At 36.4% G+C, this 18,895-nt stretch overlaps 1 protein-coding gene across 4 annotated transcripts in view; it reads right to left on the bottom strand.

Annotated features, from left to right (window-relative positions):
* FRS2 (fibroblast growth factor receptor substrate 2) overlaps nt 1-18,895 on the bottom strand; it is a 108,829-nt gene that overhangs the window by 16,967 nt on the left and 72,967 nt on the right. Inside the window, exon 4 of one of the 4 annotated variants that reach the window (XM_053226479.1) lies at nt 11,454-11,561. The exons of 2 other annotated variants lie outside the window; for them this stretch is intronic. The gene's annotated coding sequence lies outside the window, so the exon portion shown is untranslated. The remainder of the gene's footprint in view (nt 1-11,453; nt 11,562-18,895) is intronic. One more of the 4 variants, XM_027071272.2, reaches the window with a different exon arrangement.

The raw sequence follows: 18,895 nt of genomic DNA, 5'->3' as shown, positions 1-18,895 counted from the left end.
AACATTTCCAGGTATACCTGGCCGGCTCAGTCTGTTGGGCGTTTGATTCTTGATATGGCTCAGGTTATGATCCCAGGGTCACGGTCACAAGATTGAGCCCTGCATCGGGCTCTGCACTGAGCATGGAGCCTACTTAAGATTCATTCTCTTTCTGTCTCTCTCTCTCTGGGCACCTGACTGGCTCAGTGGATTAAGTGTCTAACTTTGGCTCAGGTCATGATCTGGCAGTTTGTGGGTTTGAGCCCTGTGTTCGGCCCTGTGCTGACAGCTCAGAGCCTGGAGCCTGCTTCAGATTCTGTGTCTCTCCCTCTCTCTGCCCCTCCCCCACTCACACTCTATCTCTCTCAAAAATAAACATTAAAAAAAAAGATTCTCTCTCTCTCTCCCTCCCCCTCCCCCCTCCCCCCACTCTCTAAGAAGATAAAAATTAGATAAATTAAATAAAATAAATTTAAGAAACTACAAAATGAAGATTTCTAAATCATGAATCCACATGCAAACAAAATTTTCAATTTTGGACTTCGAACCTATATACAAAATCAGCAGTTCAGCCAGGTGTGTTTGTGCCCCTCATAAGCTGCTGCTACAGCCCATGTTAGAGCAGGCGGCTACCCAGTGCCTCTGCTTTAGCACACCCTTCTTTTCTCCAGGAGATTAACATATATCATGCTTTTTGGCTTATAAAATTATGTGGCTAATTCCAACACAAATCATTGCTCTTACAAGAATACACATTGTTTGTTCATCTCTCTCTCCTGAGAGATGTCAGCCAATTAACTCAGGAAAATCTCTCTTCTCATAGATTCCACTTACAAGCATCTCACAACCTCCTTTCTGAAATAAGTTTAATTATAGTAAATATGACTAACAGAAGTGACAGTGACCCTTCTATAACCCTATACCAAGGAATAATCTTAAGTCTTGAAATAAAATATATCAAAGAATCAGTGTACCAACCTATAAGGCTCTAGAAAATATTGAAAAGCATCCAACAAAATCTATGAAAACTTTTTATTCTGTCCTACCTTCAGTCCTCTTTTTTTTCTTTTCTTAATTTTTTTTTATTTGAGTAAAAGACACATAACATAAAATTGATTATCCTATCTATTTTTAAGTGCACAGTTTAGGAGAGTTAGATATATTCAATATTGTTGTGCAACCAATATCTAGAACTTCTTCATCTTAAAAGATCGAAACTCTGTACCCATTAAATAGCTCATTTCCCCTCCCAACGAATGCTGGCAACCACCCTTCTACTTTCTGTTTTTATGCGTTTGACTACTCTAGGTACCGTATATAAATGAGATCATAGTATTTATCTTTTTTGTTCCTGCCTTATTTCACTAGGCATGATGTCCTTAAAGCTTATCCATGCTGTAACAGGTGTCACAGTTTCCTTTTAAAGCTGGAACAATATTCCACTACACACACACACACACACACACACACACACACACACACACACACACACACCAGATTTTGCTTATCCATTCATCTATTGATGGACATTTATCCACCTTTTAGCTACTGTGAATAATGCAGCTGCTAACGTGAATGTACGAATATCTTTGAGACTGTGCTTTCAATTCAATGCTGCTGATCACATGGTAATTCTATTTTTTATTTTGTGAGGAACTGCCATTCTGTTTTCCTCAGCAGCTGTACCACTGATGTTCCCACGAGTATGCCTAAGAGTTCCAATTTCTCCACATCCTCACCAACATGTTTTCTGTTTTTGTTTGTTGGTATTAGCCATCCTAATGGGTATGAGATGTTATCTCCATGTAGTTTTGATTTGCATTTCCTTAATAATTAGTGATCTTGAGCATCTTTTTATGTGCTTAGTAATCATTCATATATCTTCTTTGGTGAAATGTCTATACAAGTCCTTGGCCTATTTTTGAGTTGGTATGTTTTTTAGTTTTGGACTCTAAAAATTTTTTTTAAGTTTACTGATTTTGAGAGAGAGACAGAGAGAGTGAGCAGGGGAGGGGCAGAGGGAGAGGGAGACAAAGAATCCCAGGCAGGCTCCGTGCTGTCAGTATGGAGCCTGATGTGGGGCTTGAACTCATGAACCATGAGATCATGACCTGAGCCAAAGCCAAGAATCGGATGCTTAACCAACTGAGCCACCCAGGCGCCCGCCCCTGTTCCGGACTTTTAGAAGTTCTCTATATATTTTGCATATTAATCTCTTATCAAATATATGGTTTGCAAATATTTCCCCCATTCCGTGGGTTGCCATTTTCAGTCTGGTGAATAGTGTCTTTTCATGTACAAAATTTTTTATTTTTCATGAAGTCCAATTTGTCTATTTTTGCCTTTGTTGCCTATGCTTCTGGTGTCATACCCAAGAAAGCAGTGCCAGATCCAATGTCGTGAAGCTTTTGTTTAATGTTTTTTTTTTCTAAGAACTATATTGTTTTATGTTATATTTAGGTCTTTGATCCTTTTTGAGTTAATTTTTGTATAGGTGTTAGGTGAGGGTACAAGTTCATTCTTTTGCGTATGGATATCCAGTTTCCCGAGCACCATGTTCTGAAAAGATTGTCCTTTCCCCATTGAATGGTATTGGCACTTTTGTCAAAACTTAGTTGACCATGTATGTGAGCGTTTGTTTCTGGATTCTCTATTCTATTCCACTGGTCTATCAGTCTGTCTTTATGCCAATACCATACTGTTTGATTACTGTAGCTATGTAATAAGTTTTGAAATCTGGAAGTGTGAGTCGCCCTGTTTTGCCTTTTTAAAAATACTTTAAAAAAATGTTTATTTATTTTGAGAAAGAGAAAAAGAGAGTGCGAGCAGGGGGACTGAGACAAAGAGAGAAGAGAGGGAATCCTAAGTAGGCTCTGTGCGTCAGCACAGATCCAATGTGGGGTTTGATCCCACCAACCTCGAGATCATGACCCGGGCTTTAAAATCAAGAGTCGAATGCTTAACCAACTGAGCCACCCAAGTGCCCCCTGTTCTTTTTCAAAAAAATGTTTTGGCTATTTGGGGTCCCCTGAGATTCTATATAAATTTTAGGGTGGGTTTTTCTATTTTTTGAAAAAAAAAACACGATTGGATTTTGATAGGGGTTGCACTGAATCTGCAGCTCTGAGGAGCACTCACATTTTAACAATATTACATCTTCTAATCCATGAACACAGGTGTGTTTAGTTATGTCTTCCTTAATGTCTTTCAGCAATGTTTTGTAGATTTTATTGTACAAGTCTTTCACCACCTTGGTTAACTTAATTCGTAAGTATTTTATTGATGCTACTGTAAATGGAACTGTTTTTGTAATTTCCATTCAGATTGTTCACTGCTAGTATATAGAAATGTAACTATTTTTTGCATATTGACTTTGTAGCCTAGTATTTTGCTGAATTTGTTTATTAGTCCTAAAAAATTTTTGTGTGTGGAATCTTTCAATACATATGAGATCATATCATCTGCAAACAGATAGTTTTACTTCTTCCTTTCCAATTTGGATGCCTTCTATTTCTCTTTCTTGCCTAACTGCTCTGGCTAGAACTTCCAGTACTATGTTGAATAAAAGTGGTGAAAGCAGGCATCCTTGACTTGTTCCAATCTTAGAGGAAAGTCTTAGTCTTTCAGTACTGAGTATGATGTTCACTGTGTGTTTTTAGAGGTGGCTTTTGTCATGTTGAGGTAGTTTCCTTCTATTCCTCATTTTTTAAATTTTTCTACGATGAAAAAATATTGAATTTGTCAAATGCTTGTTCTGCATCAGTTGAGATGATCATGTGGTTTTTTCCCTTCACGTCATTAATATGATACATTATAATGATTGATTTTTCTATGTTGTACCACTCTTGCATTTCAAGAATAAATCTCACTTTGTCATGTGGGATTTAATATGTTTCTGATTTACATATTAAATGTATGCTTGTATTTGCTAGTATTTTGGGGAGGATTTTTGCATCAATGTTCATAAGGGATATCGGGGGGCACTTGGCTGACTGACTCAGGCAGTGGACCATGCAACTCGATCTTGGGGTTGTGAGTCCAAGCCCCATGCTGGGTGTAGAGATTACTTAAAAATAAAATCTGTAAAAAAAAAAAAGGATCTTGGTCTGTAGTTTTCAGTGTCTTTGTCTGGGTTTGGCAGCAGGGTAATGCTGTCCTCATGGAATGAATTAAGAGGTGTTCCCTCTTCAGTTTTTTGGAAAAGTTTGAGAAGGACTAATGTTAACTCTTTAAATGTTTGGTAGAACTCAACAGTGAAACCAATCCTCTTCTAGTCAGGATATTTTTGATTACTGGTTCAATCTCCTTACTAGGTCCATTCAGATTTTCTATTTGTGATTTTCTTGGTAGATTTTATTTCTAGGAATTTGTCCTTCATCAATGTTATCTAATTGATAGTTAGATACATTGTTAGTGTACGATTGTTCATAGTACTCTCTTATAGTACTTTTTATTTTGGTAAAATCAGTAATAATATCTCTACTTTCATTTCTTAATTTAGTAATTTGAATCTTCCCTCTTTTTTCTTTATCTAGTAAACATTTGCCAACTTTGTTGTCTTAAAGAATTAACTTTTTATTTTGTTGCTTTTTTTTTTCCTATTCTCTGTATAACGTATCTCTGCTCTAAACATCATTATTTCCTTCCTTCTGTTAGCCTTGGTTTCAGTTTGTTCTTCTTTTTCTAGTTCCTTAAGTTAGTTACGTTGTCATTTTGAAGTTTTCCTAATTTTTTAATGTAAGCACTTATAGCTGTAAATTTCCCCCTTAGTACTGCTTTCTCTGGATCCCATTCTTTTTGGCATGTTTCTATTTTCATTTATCTCTAAGTATTATCTAATTTTCCTTGTGATTTCTTCTTTGATACACTGATTGTTTAAAAGTGTGTTAATTTCCAGAATTTTATGATTTTTCTCCAGTTTTCCTTCTGTTGTTGATTTTTAACTTCACCTCCATGGTTAGAGAAGATACTTTGTATGATATCTATTTTTTAAAATATATTAAGAATTAATCTACAGCCTGACATATCATCTATCCTGAAAAATGTCCCATGTGTACTTGAGAAAAACGTGGATGCTACTATCGTTGGGTAGAGTGTTTCGTTTGTTAGATTCAGTTGGTTATGCACTCTAGTTCCTTACTGATATTGTCTAGTTGTTCTATCCATTATTGTGAGTAGGGTACTGAAGTCTCCAACTACTATTGTAAAACTGTCTATTTCTCCCTTCAATTCTGTCAGTTTTTACTTTGTATATTTTGATGATCTGTCATTAGGTACATAAATGTTTATAATTGCTATACTTTCTTGCTCTGTTGAATATTTTATTAATATATAATATTCTTGTCTCTTACAAACTTTTTAAATTTATAGTCTATTTTATCTGATATTAGTACAGCCACCTCTGACCTCATTTGGTTACAATTTGAATGCAATATATATTTCCATCTTTTCACTTTCAATCTACTTGTCTTTGGATCTCTAAAGTGAGCCTCTTGTAGACAGCATATAGTTGGATCATGTGTTTTTATCCATTATGCCAATCTGTCTTTTGATTGGAGAGTTTAATGAATTTACAATTAAAATAATTACTGATAAGAAGGGACTTCTGTCATTTTGCTATTTGTTCTCTATATGCCTTAAGGTTTTTTGTCCCTCATTTCCTACATTACTGTTTTTGTGTTTAGGTTTTTTGGTTTTTTTTCCTATAGTGAAATGTTTAAATTTCTTTCTGATTTCCTTTTGTGTGTGTTTTCTACAGATATTTTCTTTGTGGTCATCATGGCGATTAGATCACATCCTAAAGTTATAATAATCCAATGTGAATTTATACCAGCTTAACATCAATAACATATAAAAACTCTGCTTTCTTACAGCTCCATCCCCACTCCTTTCAGTTACTGATGTCCCAAAGCTCTGTGCTTATACTCATAGTGCCCCAAAAGATAAACTAATAATTCTTTTCCGATGTATTAGTTTCTTATATAGAAAACAAAAGAATTACAAGCCACAATTACAATATTAGCCTTTTTTCACCTTTAAATGTTATTCGTCTCTCAATCATGTAGAAAACAAAAAATGCAGTTATAAATCGTTGTTGCAACAGTACTAGTTTTTATAATTCCCCTGTATTCATCTCGAGTGAGATCTTCATTTCTCCATATGGCTTCAAGTTACTGTCTAGCATCCTTTCATTTCACGTTGCAGAACTCCCTTGCAAATTTCTTACAGAGCAGGTCTAGTGATAATGAACTTCCTCAGCTTTTGTTTATCTGGGAATGTCTTAATTTCTCCCTTACTTTTAGAGGACAGTTTGGCCAGATACAGAATTCTTGGTTGGCACTTTTTTTCTATGTTTATTTATTTTTCAAAGAGAGAGACAGAATGCAAGCAGGGAAGGGGCAGAGAGAGAGGGAGACGCAGAATTCAAAGCAGGCTACAGTCTCTGAGCTGTCAGCACAGAGCCCAACACAGGGCTCAAACTCATGAACTGTGAGATCATGACCTGAGTCGAAGTCGGATGGTTAACCATTGAGCCACCCAGGTGCTCCAGGCAGTTTTTTTCTTTTAGCACTTTGAATATATAAGCCCACTGCCACCTGGCCTCCAAAGTTTTTAACTTTGCAATTTGCTGATAACTTTATTGAAGATCCCTTATATATGATGATTTGCTTCTCTCTTGCTGCTTTCAAGATTCCTTGTGTTTGGCTTTAGAAAGTTTAATTAAAATGTATCTTGATGTGGCAATCCCTATCAAAGCAACACCAGCATTCTTTACAGAGCTAGAATAAACAATCCTAAAATTTGGAACCAAAAAACAAAAAACACCCAAATAGCCAAAGCTATCTTGAAAAAGAAAACCAAAGCTGGAGGCATTACAATCCCAGACTTCAAGCTGTATTACAAAGCTGTAATCATCAAGACAGTATGGTACCGGCACAAGAACAGACACTCAGATCAATGGAACAGAATAGAGAACCCAGAAATGGACCCACAAACATATGGTCAACTAATCTTTGACAAAGCAGGAAAGAATATCCAATGGAATAAAGACGGTCTCTTTAGCAAATGGTGCTGGGAAACCTGGACAGCGACATGCAGAAAAATGAACCTGCACCACTTTCTTATACCATACACAAAAATAAACCAAAAATGGATGAAAGACCTAAATGTAAGACAGGAAGCCATCAAAATCCTCAAGAAGAAAGCAGGCAAAAACCTCTTTGACCTTGGCTGCAGCAACTTCTTACTCAACACGTCTCCAGAGGCAAGGGAAACAAAAGCAAAAATGAACCACTGGGACCTCATCAAGATAAAAAGCTTTTGCACAGCAAAGGAAACAATCAGCAAAACTAAAAGGCAACTGATGGAATGGGAGACGACATCTGCAAACGACATATCAGATAAAGGGTTAGTATCCAAAGTCTATAAAGAACTTACCAAACTCAGCACACAAAAAACAAATAATCCAGGGAAGAAATGGGCAAAAGCCATGGATAGACACTTCTCCAAAGAAGACATCCAGATGGCCAACCAACACGTGAAAAAATGTTCAACATCACTCATCATTAGGGAAATACAAATTAAAACCACAATGAGATACCACCTCACACCTGTCAGAATGGCTAACATTAACAACTCAGGCAACAACAGATGTTGGTGAGGATGCGGGGAGAGAGAGGATCTCTTTTGCACTGCTGGTGGGAATGCAAACTGGCACAGCCTCTCTGGAAAACAGTATGGAGGTTCCTCAAAAAATTAAAAATAGAACTACCCTACAACCCAGCAACTGCACTACTAGGTATTTATCCAAAGGATACAGGTATGCTGTTTTGAAGGGGCACATGCACCCCAATGTTTATAACAGTGCTACTGACAATAGCCAAAGCATGGAAAGAGCGCAAATGTCCATCGATGGATGAATGGATAAAGAAGATGTGGTATATATATATACAATGGAGATTATTCAGCAATCAGAAAGAATGAAATCTTGCCATTTGCAACTACATGGATGGACCTAGAGGGTATTATGCTAAGTGAAATTAGTCAAAGAAAGACAAATATTATAACATAAAATATTATATGTTCACAGATGAACATAAGGGAGGGGAATCAAAAATAATATAAAAACATGGAGGGGACAAAACATAAGAAACTCTTAAATATAGAGAATAAACAGAGGGTTGCTGGAGGGGTTGTAGAAGGGGGGGATGGGCTAAATGGGTAAGGGGCTTAAGGAACCTATCCCTGAAATCATTGTTGCACTTATGCTAATTTGGATGTAAATTAAAAAATAAATAAATTTTTTAAAATGTGTCTTGATGTGTGTCTCTTTGAGTTAATCTAAATTATTCAGAGTGCAAAGAGCTCCTCGGACGTTTACATTCATCGGGTCTTTCATCAAATTTGGGATGTTTTCAGCCCTTATTTCTTCAAATATTCTCTCTTCTAGCACTCCAATATGTATGTTGCTCCACTTGACTGTATCCTACAGGTCTCTTAGATTCTGTTCATTTTTCTTCAGTTTGTTTGATCTGTTCACTTTTTTTCAATCTGTTTTCTGTTCCTCAGACTTGATCATTTTCATGGTCCTATCTTCATGTTTGCTGACTCTTTGTTCTGCCTATTCACATCTGCCTTTGAATCTACTGATTTTTCCATTTTAGTTATTGTACTTTTCAGCTCCAGGATTTGATTTCTTTTTATTTATTCCTTTATTGGTATTTGTTTTCCAAATCTTCCTTTAGTTCTTTCAGTATCTTTAAGACAATTGTTTTTGTCTTTGTGTAATATATCTGTCATCAGGACTTTTTCAAGGGCAATTTCTGTTGATTTCTTTTTTTCCTTCAAATGGGCCATACTTTCTTATTCCTTTGCCTTGTGATTTTGTTGTTGTTGAAAACTGGTATTTTAATCTAATGTGGTAACTCTGGAAATCAGATTTTCCCTTTGCTGTTTTTTGCCATTTTATTTTTTTGATTGTCATAGGCTCCCTCTTTTGCCAACAGTCAGCCTAAGATATAAACTTAAGGTCTTCTCAGGTCTTTTCTGGGCCTTTTTCTGGGCATGTGTAGTCACTTTTGAAATCTCCCTGTATATGCAGTTGTTTTAGAATGTTGTAGTCTTTAATGTCTGTTTCCCAGAGGGGGAGAAAGAGAAAACTGAATGGGGCAAAAGAAGGTGCTAGCCCTTTAAATCTCCCAGAAGTCACTTCAGCTGGAGGGGAAGAGCTTACAACAACAGGGAGAGGCTCAACAACAGTGGTTGATTGCCCATCTCTTCCTGTGTACCTCTGTGATCAGAAGCAGCAGTCAGTGACCCAAGCACAGATTTCTGACATTTGGAAGAGAAGATCCTTTTTGCCTATCTTGGCTCTCACAAGCTATGTGTAAGCTACACAGGACTAGGAGAAGAGGATGGGTAGCTGTGCTGAGAGCTGAAACTGACCAAAATTAATCACAATTTATAGCCAAGCCTTCTCCTAAAAGATGCAAATCTTTAATAACTCCAATTTACCAAAACAGTTATGTAAGATCCTGCCAGGGCAACTGTTGCCTATGTGGGGAGATTGATTCCTGATGCTTCCTATTTTACCATGTTCCCAGAATTCTCTCTGAACCTCTTTTTGAGTATCAATATATATATTCATTTTTGTTATTTTATTACTTGATTATTAGCACTGCCAAAGTACCATGAAGTTCTTTGCTTGCTTTTTCTACGCAAAGATTTAGTATGTCAGTTGTATCAGGGATTAATAGACATTATGGCCTCATTTAAAAGGATATACAAGAACACATTCTGAGTTCTGAATAACTGATATACCAAAGCACTCCTGGAATGAAACAACCCAATGGACCACAGTGTCCTGCCTTTGACTCTGAAACATGAATGTCTCAGATACTCTCCATGACTTCTTAACTGTCTTTGGTTTCTTCCCAGAAGCAGAAGGCTTACAAAAGGTGATTTGGAGGTAGTGAAAGGAAAGAGGTAGTTATAGACACTACATGGAGCCATAATCTTGCTGTAACATGGATATTACTTTATAAAATACATATCTACATCAGAGCAACTATGATTCCACTAAAGCCCTCACTATATGCTAGACAGATTCACTTGGATTATCTCAATCTATACAACCACCCTATGAGGTAGGTACTATCATTATTTCTCTGTTCCAAATGAAGAAACCAAGGCTTAAAGAAGTTAGGTAGCTTTCCCAAGTCAATAGCTGATAAGAAGAAGATCCAGGATTAAATCTGAATCTGACGCCAAAGCCCAAGCTCTTATTAATTAAAATATATAAAAAGCTTAAAACAGTGTCTAGTATATAGTAAGCAATTAGATGTTAGCCACTGAAATAATAATAATTGATTGTAAAACAATGTTTTAAATGGCAGTCAACCTCCCTGTGCCTAAGTTTCCTCATTTATAACATTAGGATACCTATTCACAGAGTTATTGTGAAAACCAAATAAATTCTAGCTATAAAAACATTTAGAGAAATATATATAATATGTGTATACGTTTAATATGTTTAAAAAGACAAGGAATTATTATATCACCACTACAGGTAAAAATCTCTTGTATTACAAAGGAGCCTTTTGCTCTCTAAGCACAGAAGCCTAGAACTTAAGCACTATCCTCATAACAAGAGTTATATTAATAAATTTAGTAAAGCTGTCCTAAATTATTCCAATATGATTCTTGCAGAATGACAAGCAAAGAGAACACTGAACTCTATTCATGAGTGTGATTATAAATTTGGTGCTTAGGAAGGTAGATTTGTTCTTTCAGTTCACTAGCACTGTGGGTGAATTTGGCTTATACTACAGTAGTTCTGTTCAAATGTAGCCAGGACAGAATATCTATAGTTAGAAGCATAGCAATATAACTCTAAATTTGGGGCACAGCTAACTCCACATTTAATTATATTAAAACAATCAAGAGAATGGTATTCAAAAACCTTGTTCTTTGTGTCAGTGGTTTGGTTATTTTTAAACTACTGGGAAGGTCTTTTTTTTTTTTTTTTTTTTTTTTTTTGATTGATACATATTAGTTTTCTGCTTATTTTAACACTGCTAAGGATTTTTTATTATTTATATTATTCTAAGGAAGAGTTAAAAAACAAACAAACAAGCTAAGGGGAGAGATTTCTCAGTATATTTTGCTAGTCACAAAACCAGAGCCATTCTGTGAAAAGTAAGGACACCTGCAACAGTTTCCTTGTTAGCTGAAAAAATTTAAAGTACACATGAACACACAAAACCAAAAGGTTCCCAATTATCTTTTAAGCTTCTATCCATGAATATGGTTGTATCTGCATATTCCTAAATAGATTTTTCTTCCTTTAGGTTTTTTATTTTACTAGGGGCTATGGTGGTGAACCACTTTGCAGTTCAGAACCCTTTAACCACCCCCTCCTTTTTAAACTTTTCAAAAAACAAAAATAAAAAACTCTTCAAAATTAATTATATTACTTACAAATCACTTCAATATGTGGTACTTTATTTTCTGGAAACTCTTTATGTCTAATCTAAATTCCTGGTACTGCAATTTAAACCAGATTCCTCTCATTTCTGTTTTCTCTGTAAGAGATAAGTAAAACCAGGATGATCAAGAAAAAGTAAGCACATACTTATATATATTTAAACTGTTGTCAATTCATTTTCCTGTGAGTAAATCTAAAATGTTAACAAGACAAGGGCAATCCAGATCAAGAGTATATGCAGAAGCACAGAAGTCTAATAGGGCATGGCCTGCTCCAGACATAGCAAATAATTTCTTACAGCTGGAAGACAGGGTATGCCTGGGAAAATATTAAGAGATATAGGTAGGAAGACAGGCTCGTGCCATTTCCTGAGGGGCCAGTTTGTACTTTCACAGTTCACATTCTCCCTTAGAATCTGAAAGATGCCACTCATGTCTTAACCAAAATACCATCCTATAGAGGCAGAAAATCTAGAGTACATATAAGGAGAACTTGTAATTCCTAAGAATACAGTCCATGGTGTTTTACTTTCTATGATGCCCAAAGTCTAACCTACAGTCACAGTCACAGCATCCATCTATAAACATAAATATTCTCCTAACAGCATCTGAACTTGCCTGCAGTGAGTCACTATAGGACGATGACCTAAAGTTCAGATACTTCTTCCAGACCTAAAAAAAAGTTACCCACTTTGACTTCATATTTCACACTGATCTGAAAAATTCACTTTCAATCATGCATTTTAAGAATGAAATAAAAGAATCTGTAGCTATATCTTTACTATCTATCTATCAACAATTGTGTGTGTACTTAGCAAATACTGAGAAAGTGGTATTAAAATGGCTTGTTAAAAATAAGAGAAATTAAAATGGAAGATTATCTAAAACACCACTCTACCTTTAATTATACTGGTCATAATTCAATCCTGGAATCATCTATAACTTTGGAATATATTACACCTAGAAACACTGGTAATGAAATTTATATAATTAAGTTTGAGTGTCCGTAATCTCTGTCCCAAGATATAAAAACACAACTACAGATGTGCAAACCCAGAAGATGAGTCACTCTACTCTAGCTAAGTCAATAATGGTAATCAGTACCAACGGCAACAATTCCAGCATCTTCAAGCATAGGAAAAAAAAATCAACCTTGGGACCTCTCAAACCCTTAGTTTAGAACTTTATATTGCAATCTAAAAATATGTACAAGGAAATCAAATACTGTCCTCCAGTAACATCAAAGTGCCAAATATTCTATATGACAGATCACGTAGCTCTCCCCAATAAAAATCCACAGACCACACCACAGAAAGCAGTCATGTAAGATAGCGGTAAGAAAGAATAGGTGTTCTCCAGAAATGCCTGAAAACTGGAATAAATATATTTGGTCTTATGGAGATGGTCCATTCAATTTTCTGTGAGTATTGTGTAACAAAATTCAATGTTCAGATTCTTCAGCTCAGTTATTTATATATATGAATTCATACAACTGCATCAAATTAACAAGTGATAGCTTAAGCCTCAAAATAAACTTCTAGCTTATAAATTTAATAATAGACAGTAGTTCACTAGCCTAGATCGAACTCTAGCATAATATTTAACCTATGACATTTTACTAAACTGAGCAAACAGCAAGAGGTAAAATCTAAGTATCAATTTTACAGCATTTTGCTTAATAATGGTTCTTAAAAAGCATTTGGCTTTATTCTTCAAAACAAAACACTAAATGCAAGCCACTCTAACTTCAGACGTCATGTGAAATATGCAACTTATTCAGTATCAATCAAGCAATAAATATCCATAAAATGATGCAACATTGCAAGAGAATCTCTAGGCATCTTCGCTTTTTATATTATATGCTTAACCTAGAACTAAATAAACATTAATGGAAGGAAATAAAGTGGTAATTTGAAAAACTGAATATGTAAGTGGAATATACCATAAATCTGTATTTCCAAACACAGGTGGATATCATGCTAGTACAAGACTCCTATTAAAAGCCTAAATATTGACTGTGTGTACACAGAATGTATACACATAATCTACTTAAAGTAAGGTTAGCCAAATGCCAAGCAACTCTAAATAACCCTCAAAACAAACTGCTTCATGAACAGCTCATCATATTCTGCATTTAACTCAATCTAAATGCTCTTAAACATAACCTCAAAGGAAAATAAACTTGATTATTTATTTTCCACTTTTAGAGCAATGCATTCAAAATTACTGCTATAATCTAGCATTAAAATTATCTGATTCAAGTACACCATTAATAAAAATGGTTGATATATGTGTTTTCTAACACTCCCCAACCTCCCAAAATGCCCCCCACCACAAAGTTAACCAGAAACAGTTACATCAGAGTACATCTATCCACGTATGGGGCCATTAATAAGCATTGTTTAAAGAACATTTAATGACCAAAAAATGTTCATGGTATAAAGTTAAGCAGGAAAGAAAGAACAGATCTGTTCTTTTAAAATGCAATATGGTATCCTGGATTGGATTCTGGAACAGAAAAAGGACATTCGTGGATAAACTGGGGAAATCCAAATAAAGTCTGTAGTTAACAGTATTGTTAATTTCTTAGTTTTGAAATATGTGTCACAGTAACTATATGAGATTAACATTAGGGAAGGGGCAACTGGGTGGCTCAGCTGGTTAAGCATCCAACTCTTGATTTCACCTCAGGTCATAGCTCATGGTTTCTGAGTTCAAGCCCTACATTGGGCTCCACTCTGACAGTGTGGAGCCTGCTTGGGATTCTCTCTCTAAGTAAACAAATAAAATAAACTTAAAAAAAATAAAAAAGATTAACATCAGGGAAAGCCAGGTAAAGGGTATATGAGAATCTCTGCAGTATCTTTTCAACTTTTCTGTGATTCTAAAATTGTTCCAGAAAAAAAAAAGTTTTTTTTTTAAAGTTACTCTTTGTGCCCAGTAGCAAAATAAGAGGCTTCTCATTTTAAAAAATAACATCCACACTTATTTTTCTTTCTCCCACACCTACACAAAATACATGCATCCAGAAAAAAACACTACATTAAAACACACTAAAGTATTAATATTTGGTTCACCGATGGTAGGATGAAAAGCACATTTTTCTCTTTGTATTTTCTACAGTGTGAATTACTTTTATAATCAACAATAAATTACTAACTAAAGAATATACAAATCAATACTTTATTAAGATTTCTTGTGAAAGAAAAGCTATAAATGTCTAGGCAGAGCCCAAAGGCAGACTATATACAAAACAGGTTAGGGCAGAGTGTGGAGAATGTGGTGGCCAAGGGAAACTGCCAGGAGTATTTAAGTAGGCATAACCCAATTAGTAAATGTTGGAAACCTGGCAATACACAGAACTTAACATCCACTCTGAGGCTAAAGGTGCTCACGGCCAGCAAAGTTGTAATCAGAATTCACGTCTTAGGGGAATGTCCTGAAGGGCCCCGACAATACTAAGAATTTATGGAGATGTATAGCTTGGGTCTATTCCAAACAAAAATAATGCAGTTGGGGGCACCTTCCTGGCTCAGCTGGTGGAGCATGCAACTCTTGATCTCAGGGCTATGAGTTCAAGCCCCACACTGGATGTAGAGATTACTTAAAAAAATAAAATCTTTAAAAAAAAAATGCAGTTGGACATCTGGTACACAACTACCCACTGAGAGCTTCTAGAAACATTCTTCAGTACCATGGTGTGCTCTTTAGGTATTTCTCCTCTACTTAAGAACAGTAAGAAGAACAAGAGAAGTATGTTAAAATCTCTTTGCTTTGCTTTTCCCAGATGCTAGAAGACAGTTATAATCAAGGATTTCAGAGTGTCCAAGACCCAATGTTCTTTTGAGCCTTGATAAATATTTGTCTAGAGAACAATCTTTCAGTGAAGACTGCTGGGAACTATTTTCTTCATTCTTCAAATGGGGAAATGAAGTGAAAAAATTAATCAAAATTTCATTGAAAGCCAAATTTTGAATTTTTAGTTTTCTTGTCTACCACTTTAACAAAGACAATATGCACTTTTTCCCTAGAGCTTCCATAGTTTGTTTTCCTTCAGTTGTACCTTGATTTTAAACTCGAGATATCGATCAACCAAGGTGAACATAATGCCAAAGAGCTATATTCAAAAGTATAGCTAAGATCACTGGGGATATTCCCTCTGAGCACTCTTATGATAAAACATAATTTTAAAGCAATGATGAGACTATTTCTTCCTTTTTTAAAAGCAAATGTGGAGAAAGCAAATACCTACAGAAAACAGTGAGAATTTCTCTTTTTTTTAATGTTTATTTATTTATTTTGAGAGAGACAGCATGAGCTAGGGAGGGGCAGAGAGTGAGGAAGAGAGAGAATCCCAAGCAGGCTCCCCATTCAGTGCAAAGCCCTAGGCAGGGCTCAATCTCACAACCATAAGACAATGACTTAGGCTGAAATCAAGTCGATGCTTAATCGACTGGGCCACCCAGGCATCCCCCAAACAGTGAGAATTTCTAAGATGTTTTACCCTGTCTCACTTTCATAATATTTTTTCACCAGTACTGGCTGAAAAGCTATCTATGCTAATTCCCTTTTAAAAAAGAAATCTGGGCCTACATGGGTGGCCCAGTCAGGTAAGCATCCAACTTCGGCTCAAGTCATGATCTCACAGTTCATGAGTTCGAGCCCCACATGAGGCTCTCTGCTGTTAGCACAAAGCACTTCAAATCCTCTCTGTCCTCTCTCCCTGCCCTTCCCCCACTTGCACTTGTGCTCTTGCTCTCTCTCTACAACAAACATTAAAAAAATACATAAAGGGGTGCCTGGGTGGCTCAGTCAATTGAGCATTCAACTTCGGCTCAGGTCATGATCTCACAGTCTGTGAGTTCGAGCCCCTCATCGGGCTCTGTGCTGACAGCTCAGAGCCTGGAGCCTGCTTTGAATTCTGTGTCTCCCTCTCTCTCTGCCCCTCCCCGACTCATGTTCTGTCTCTCTCTCTCTCTCAAAAATAAACATTAAAAAAAAATTAAAAAATAAACATAAAAATCTGTAAACTTAATTCAACAGTTAGCTACAAAGAATATTAGTCTCATATAATTATGTACATATGACATTCTGATCAAAGTCTTGAAATTTTTCCACATGCACGGGCACCTGGGTGACTCAGTAGTTGAGTATCCAACTTCATTTCAGGTCATGATCTCACAGGTTGGTGGGTTTGAGCCCCACATCAGGCTCTGTGCTTATAGCTGGGAGCCTGGAGCTTGCTTCAGATTCTGTGTCTCCCTCTCTCCCTTCTCTGCACCTTCCCAGCTCACGCTTGCTCTCTCTCTCTAAAATAAATAAATAAATCTAAAAAAGTTTTTTTTCCACATGTAAATTCCAAATCTGAATTCTCTGAAATTATGAACTCTGCTAAATATAAGGCAGAATGCAGCTAAAGCAAGACTTTAATTCTCATATAATTGATAAATGGCCTACAACAGCTCTACTATCCTAATATGTTTTAAAATACCATATCAGAACCTAAAATAAAAGGCTTTGTTTTTAGCATTTTAAATTCCTCTAGCAGAAGGCAGTATGAATCTCTGATAATGCCAGCAAGGCAGCATGATAAAATGAAAATATCATGGGCTTTAGGACAACAGAAATCCCAATTCTTTTTGTTTTGGGTTTGGTTTTGTTTGTTTTTTGTTTTGTTTGTTTTTTTAGTTTATTTATTTTTTGAGAAAGAGAGAGAGAGAGAGAGAGTGAGCAAGCGCCGGCTGGGGAGGGGCAGGGAGAGGGAGAGATTGAAACCCAGGCAGATTCTATGCTGTCAGTACGGAGTCCAATGAGGGCTCCATCTTACAAACCATGAGATCACAACCTGAGGGGAGATCAAGAGTCAGACACTTAACCGACTGAGCCATCCAGGCACCCCCAGAAATCTGAATTCTTCTTTAATCTCTCTGAAAATAGAGGAAGACGGATTAGAACAAAACGTAAATGTTAGCATCAGTAATATTTGATGATTGATTAAACTGGGAAGGAAAGCAAGATTCAAGGAATGCACTCACATTTTCATTCAGGTGACAGTACACTCACTGAGCTGGGGAACACAGGAAGGACACAAGATTAAGCAATTTTGAATGCACTGTGATGCCTATGAGATATCCAAGTGGAAATGGCCAACAGGCAAACAGAAATACAGGTATGGAGGTGGAAAAAAGATCTGAGTTGGAGATACAAATCTGGGTCATCTTATGGATGCAAAGCATGGGACAAGATGAGACTGCCCAGTGAGAAGAAAAGTTAAACCTACAGAAACAGAAAAATTAAACCAATATTTAAGGGAACTGCAGGGAAGAGAAGTCCACAAAAGAGCTGGATAGGCACTGTCCAAGAACCCATAAGAATATCTCCAAGAGTATGCTATACAAAAGCCTAGGGAAGAGAATGATTTAAGATGACACAGGATAAGAAAAAGTGTCTCATTGGTAAAATTGCAAAAACCATGGAAAGCTAATTTAAAGAAAAGAATATTTATGGGGCGCCTGGGTGGCTCAGTTGGTTAAGCATCCGACTTCAGCTCAGGTTATGATCTCACGGTTCATGGGCTCGAGCCCTGCGTCGGGCTCTGTGCTGACAGCTCAGGGCCTGGAGCCTGCTTCAGATTCTGTGTCTCCCTCTCTCTGTGTCCCTCCCCTGCTCGCACTCTTTCTCAAAAATAAATATTAAAAAAATTAAAAAAAAAAAGAAAGAAATGAATATTTAGCAGTAAGGAAAAGCAGAGTAGAAACAATCAGCTATCTTCAAATTTCTGTCTGTTTCATGGAATAACGGACTTGACTTCCTCCTGAAATAGAAATTGAACCAAAACAGTAAGAACCAAAACATAAGAAGTCAGCGAGAATAAAACATATCTCATCTAACAAAGAACTGAGTTACCAGTCATTGGCAATGTTCAGTAGATTCCACTACTGGTCAAAAAGTTGATGAGATGACTTTGAGCTTTCTTTCAACTGAAGTAATTCAAGGACTAAACTAAATCTGAAATATTTGCACTAAAAGGGATTGATTCAACAAAAAAGCTCTTATATATTTAGAAATATAAAGTAATGACTCCATGGAGTTTTAAAAATCATATTCAGTTAATCCTAAGTAAAACACATAAAAAAGAGAAAGGCATCTTTAACTGTGTGAGTCCATTACGTGTCTGGTTTTTTTATGTTTGTTTATTTTTGAGAGAGAGACAGACAGAACTCAAGCAGAGGAGGGGCAGAGAGAGAGGGAGACACAGAATCTGAAGCAGGCTCCAGGCTCTGAGCTGTCAGCACAGAGCCCAATATGGGGCTTGAACTCAGGAACTGCGAGATCATGACCTGAGCTGAAGTCAGACGCTTAACGGACTGAGCCACCCAGGTGCCCCTAACCTTGTGAGTCCAAAGTAAAACATTTAATACGAAATAAAAAC

The sequence above is a fragment of the Acinonyx jubatus genome, chromosome B4 (genome assembly GCF_027475565.1).
Source record: "Acinonyx jubatus isolate Ajub_Pintada_27869175 chromosome B4, VMU_Ajub_asm_v1.0, whole genome shotgun sequence".
Taxonomy (NCBI): domain Eukaryota; kingdom Metazoa; phylum Chordata; class Mammalia; order Carnivora; family Felidae; genus Acinonyx; species Acinonyx jubatus.
The sequence above is the reverse complement of the archived record's forward strand: the minus strand, read 5'-3'. Positions and strand labels throughout refer to the sequence as shown.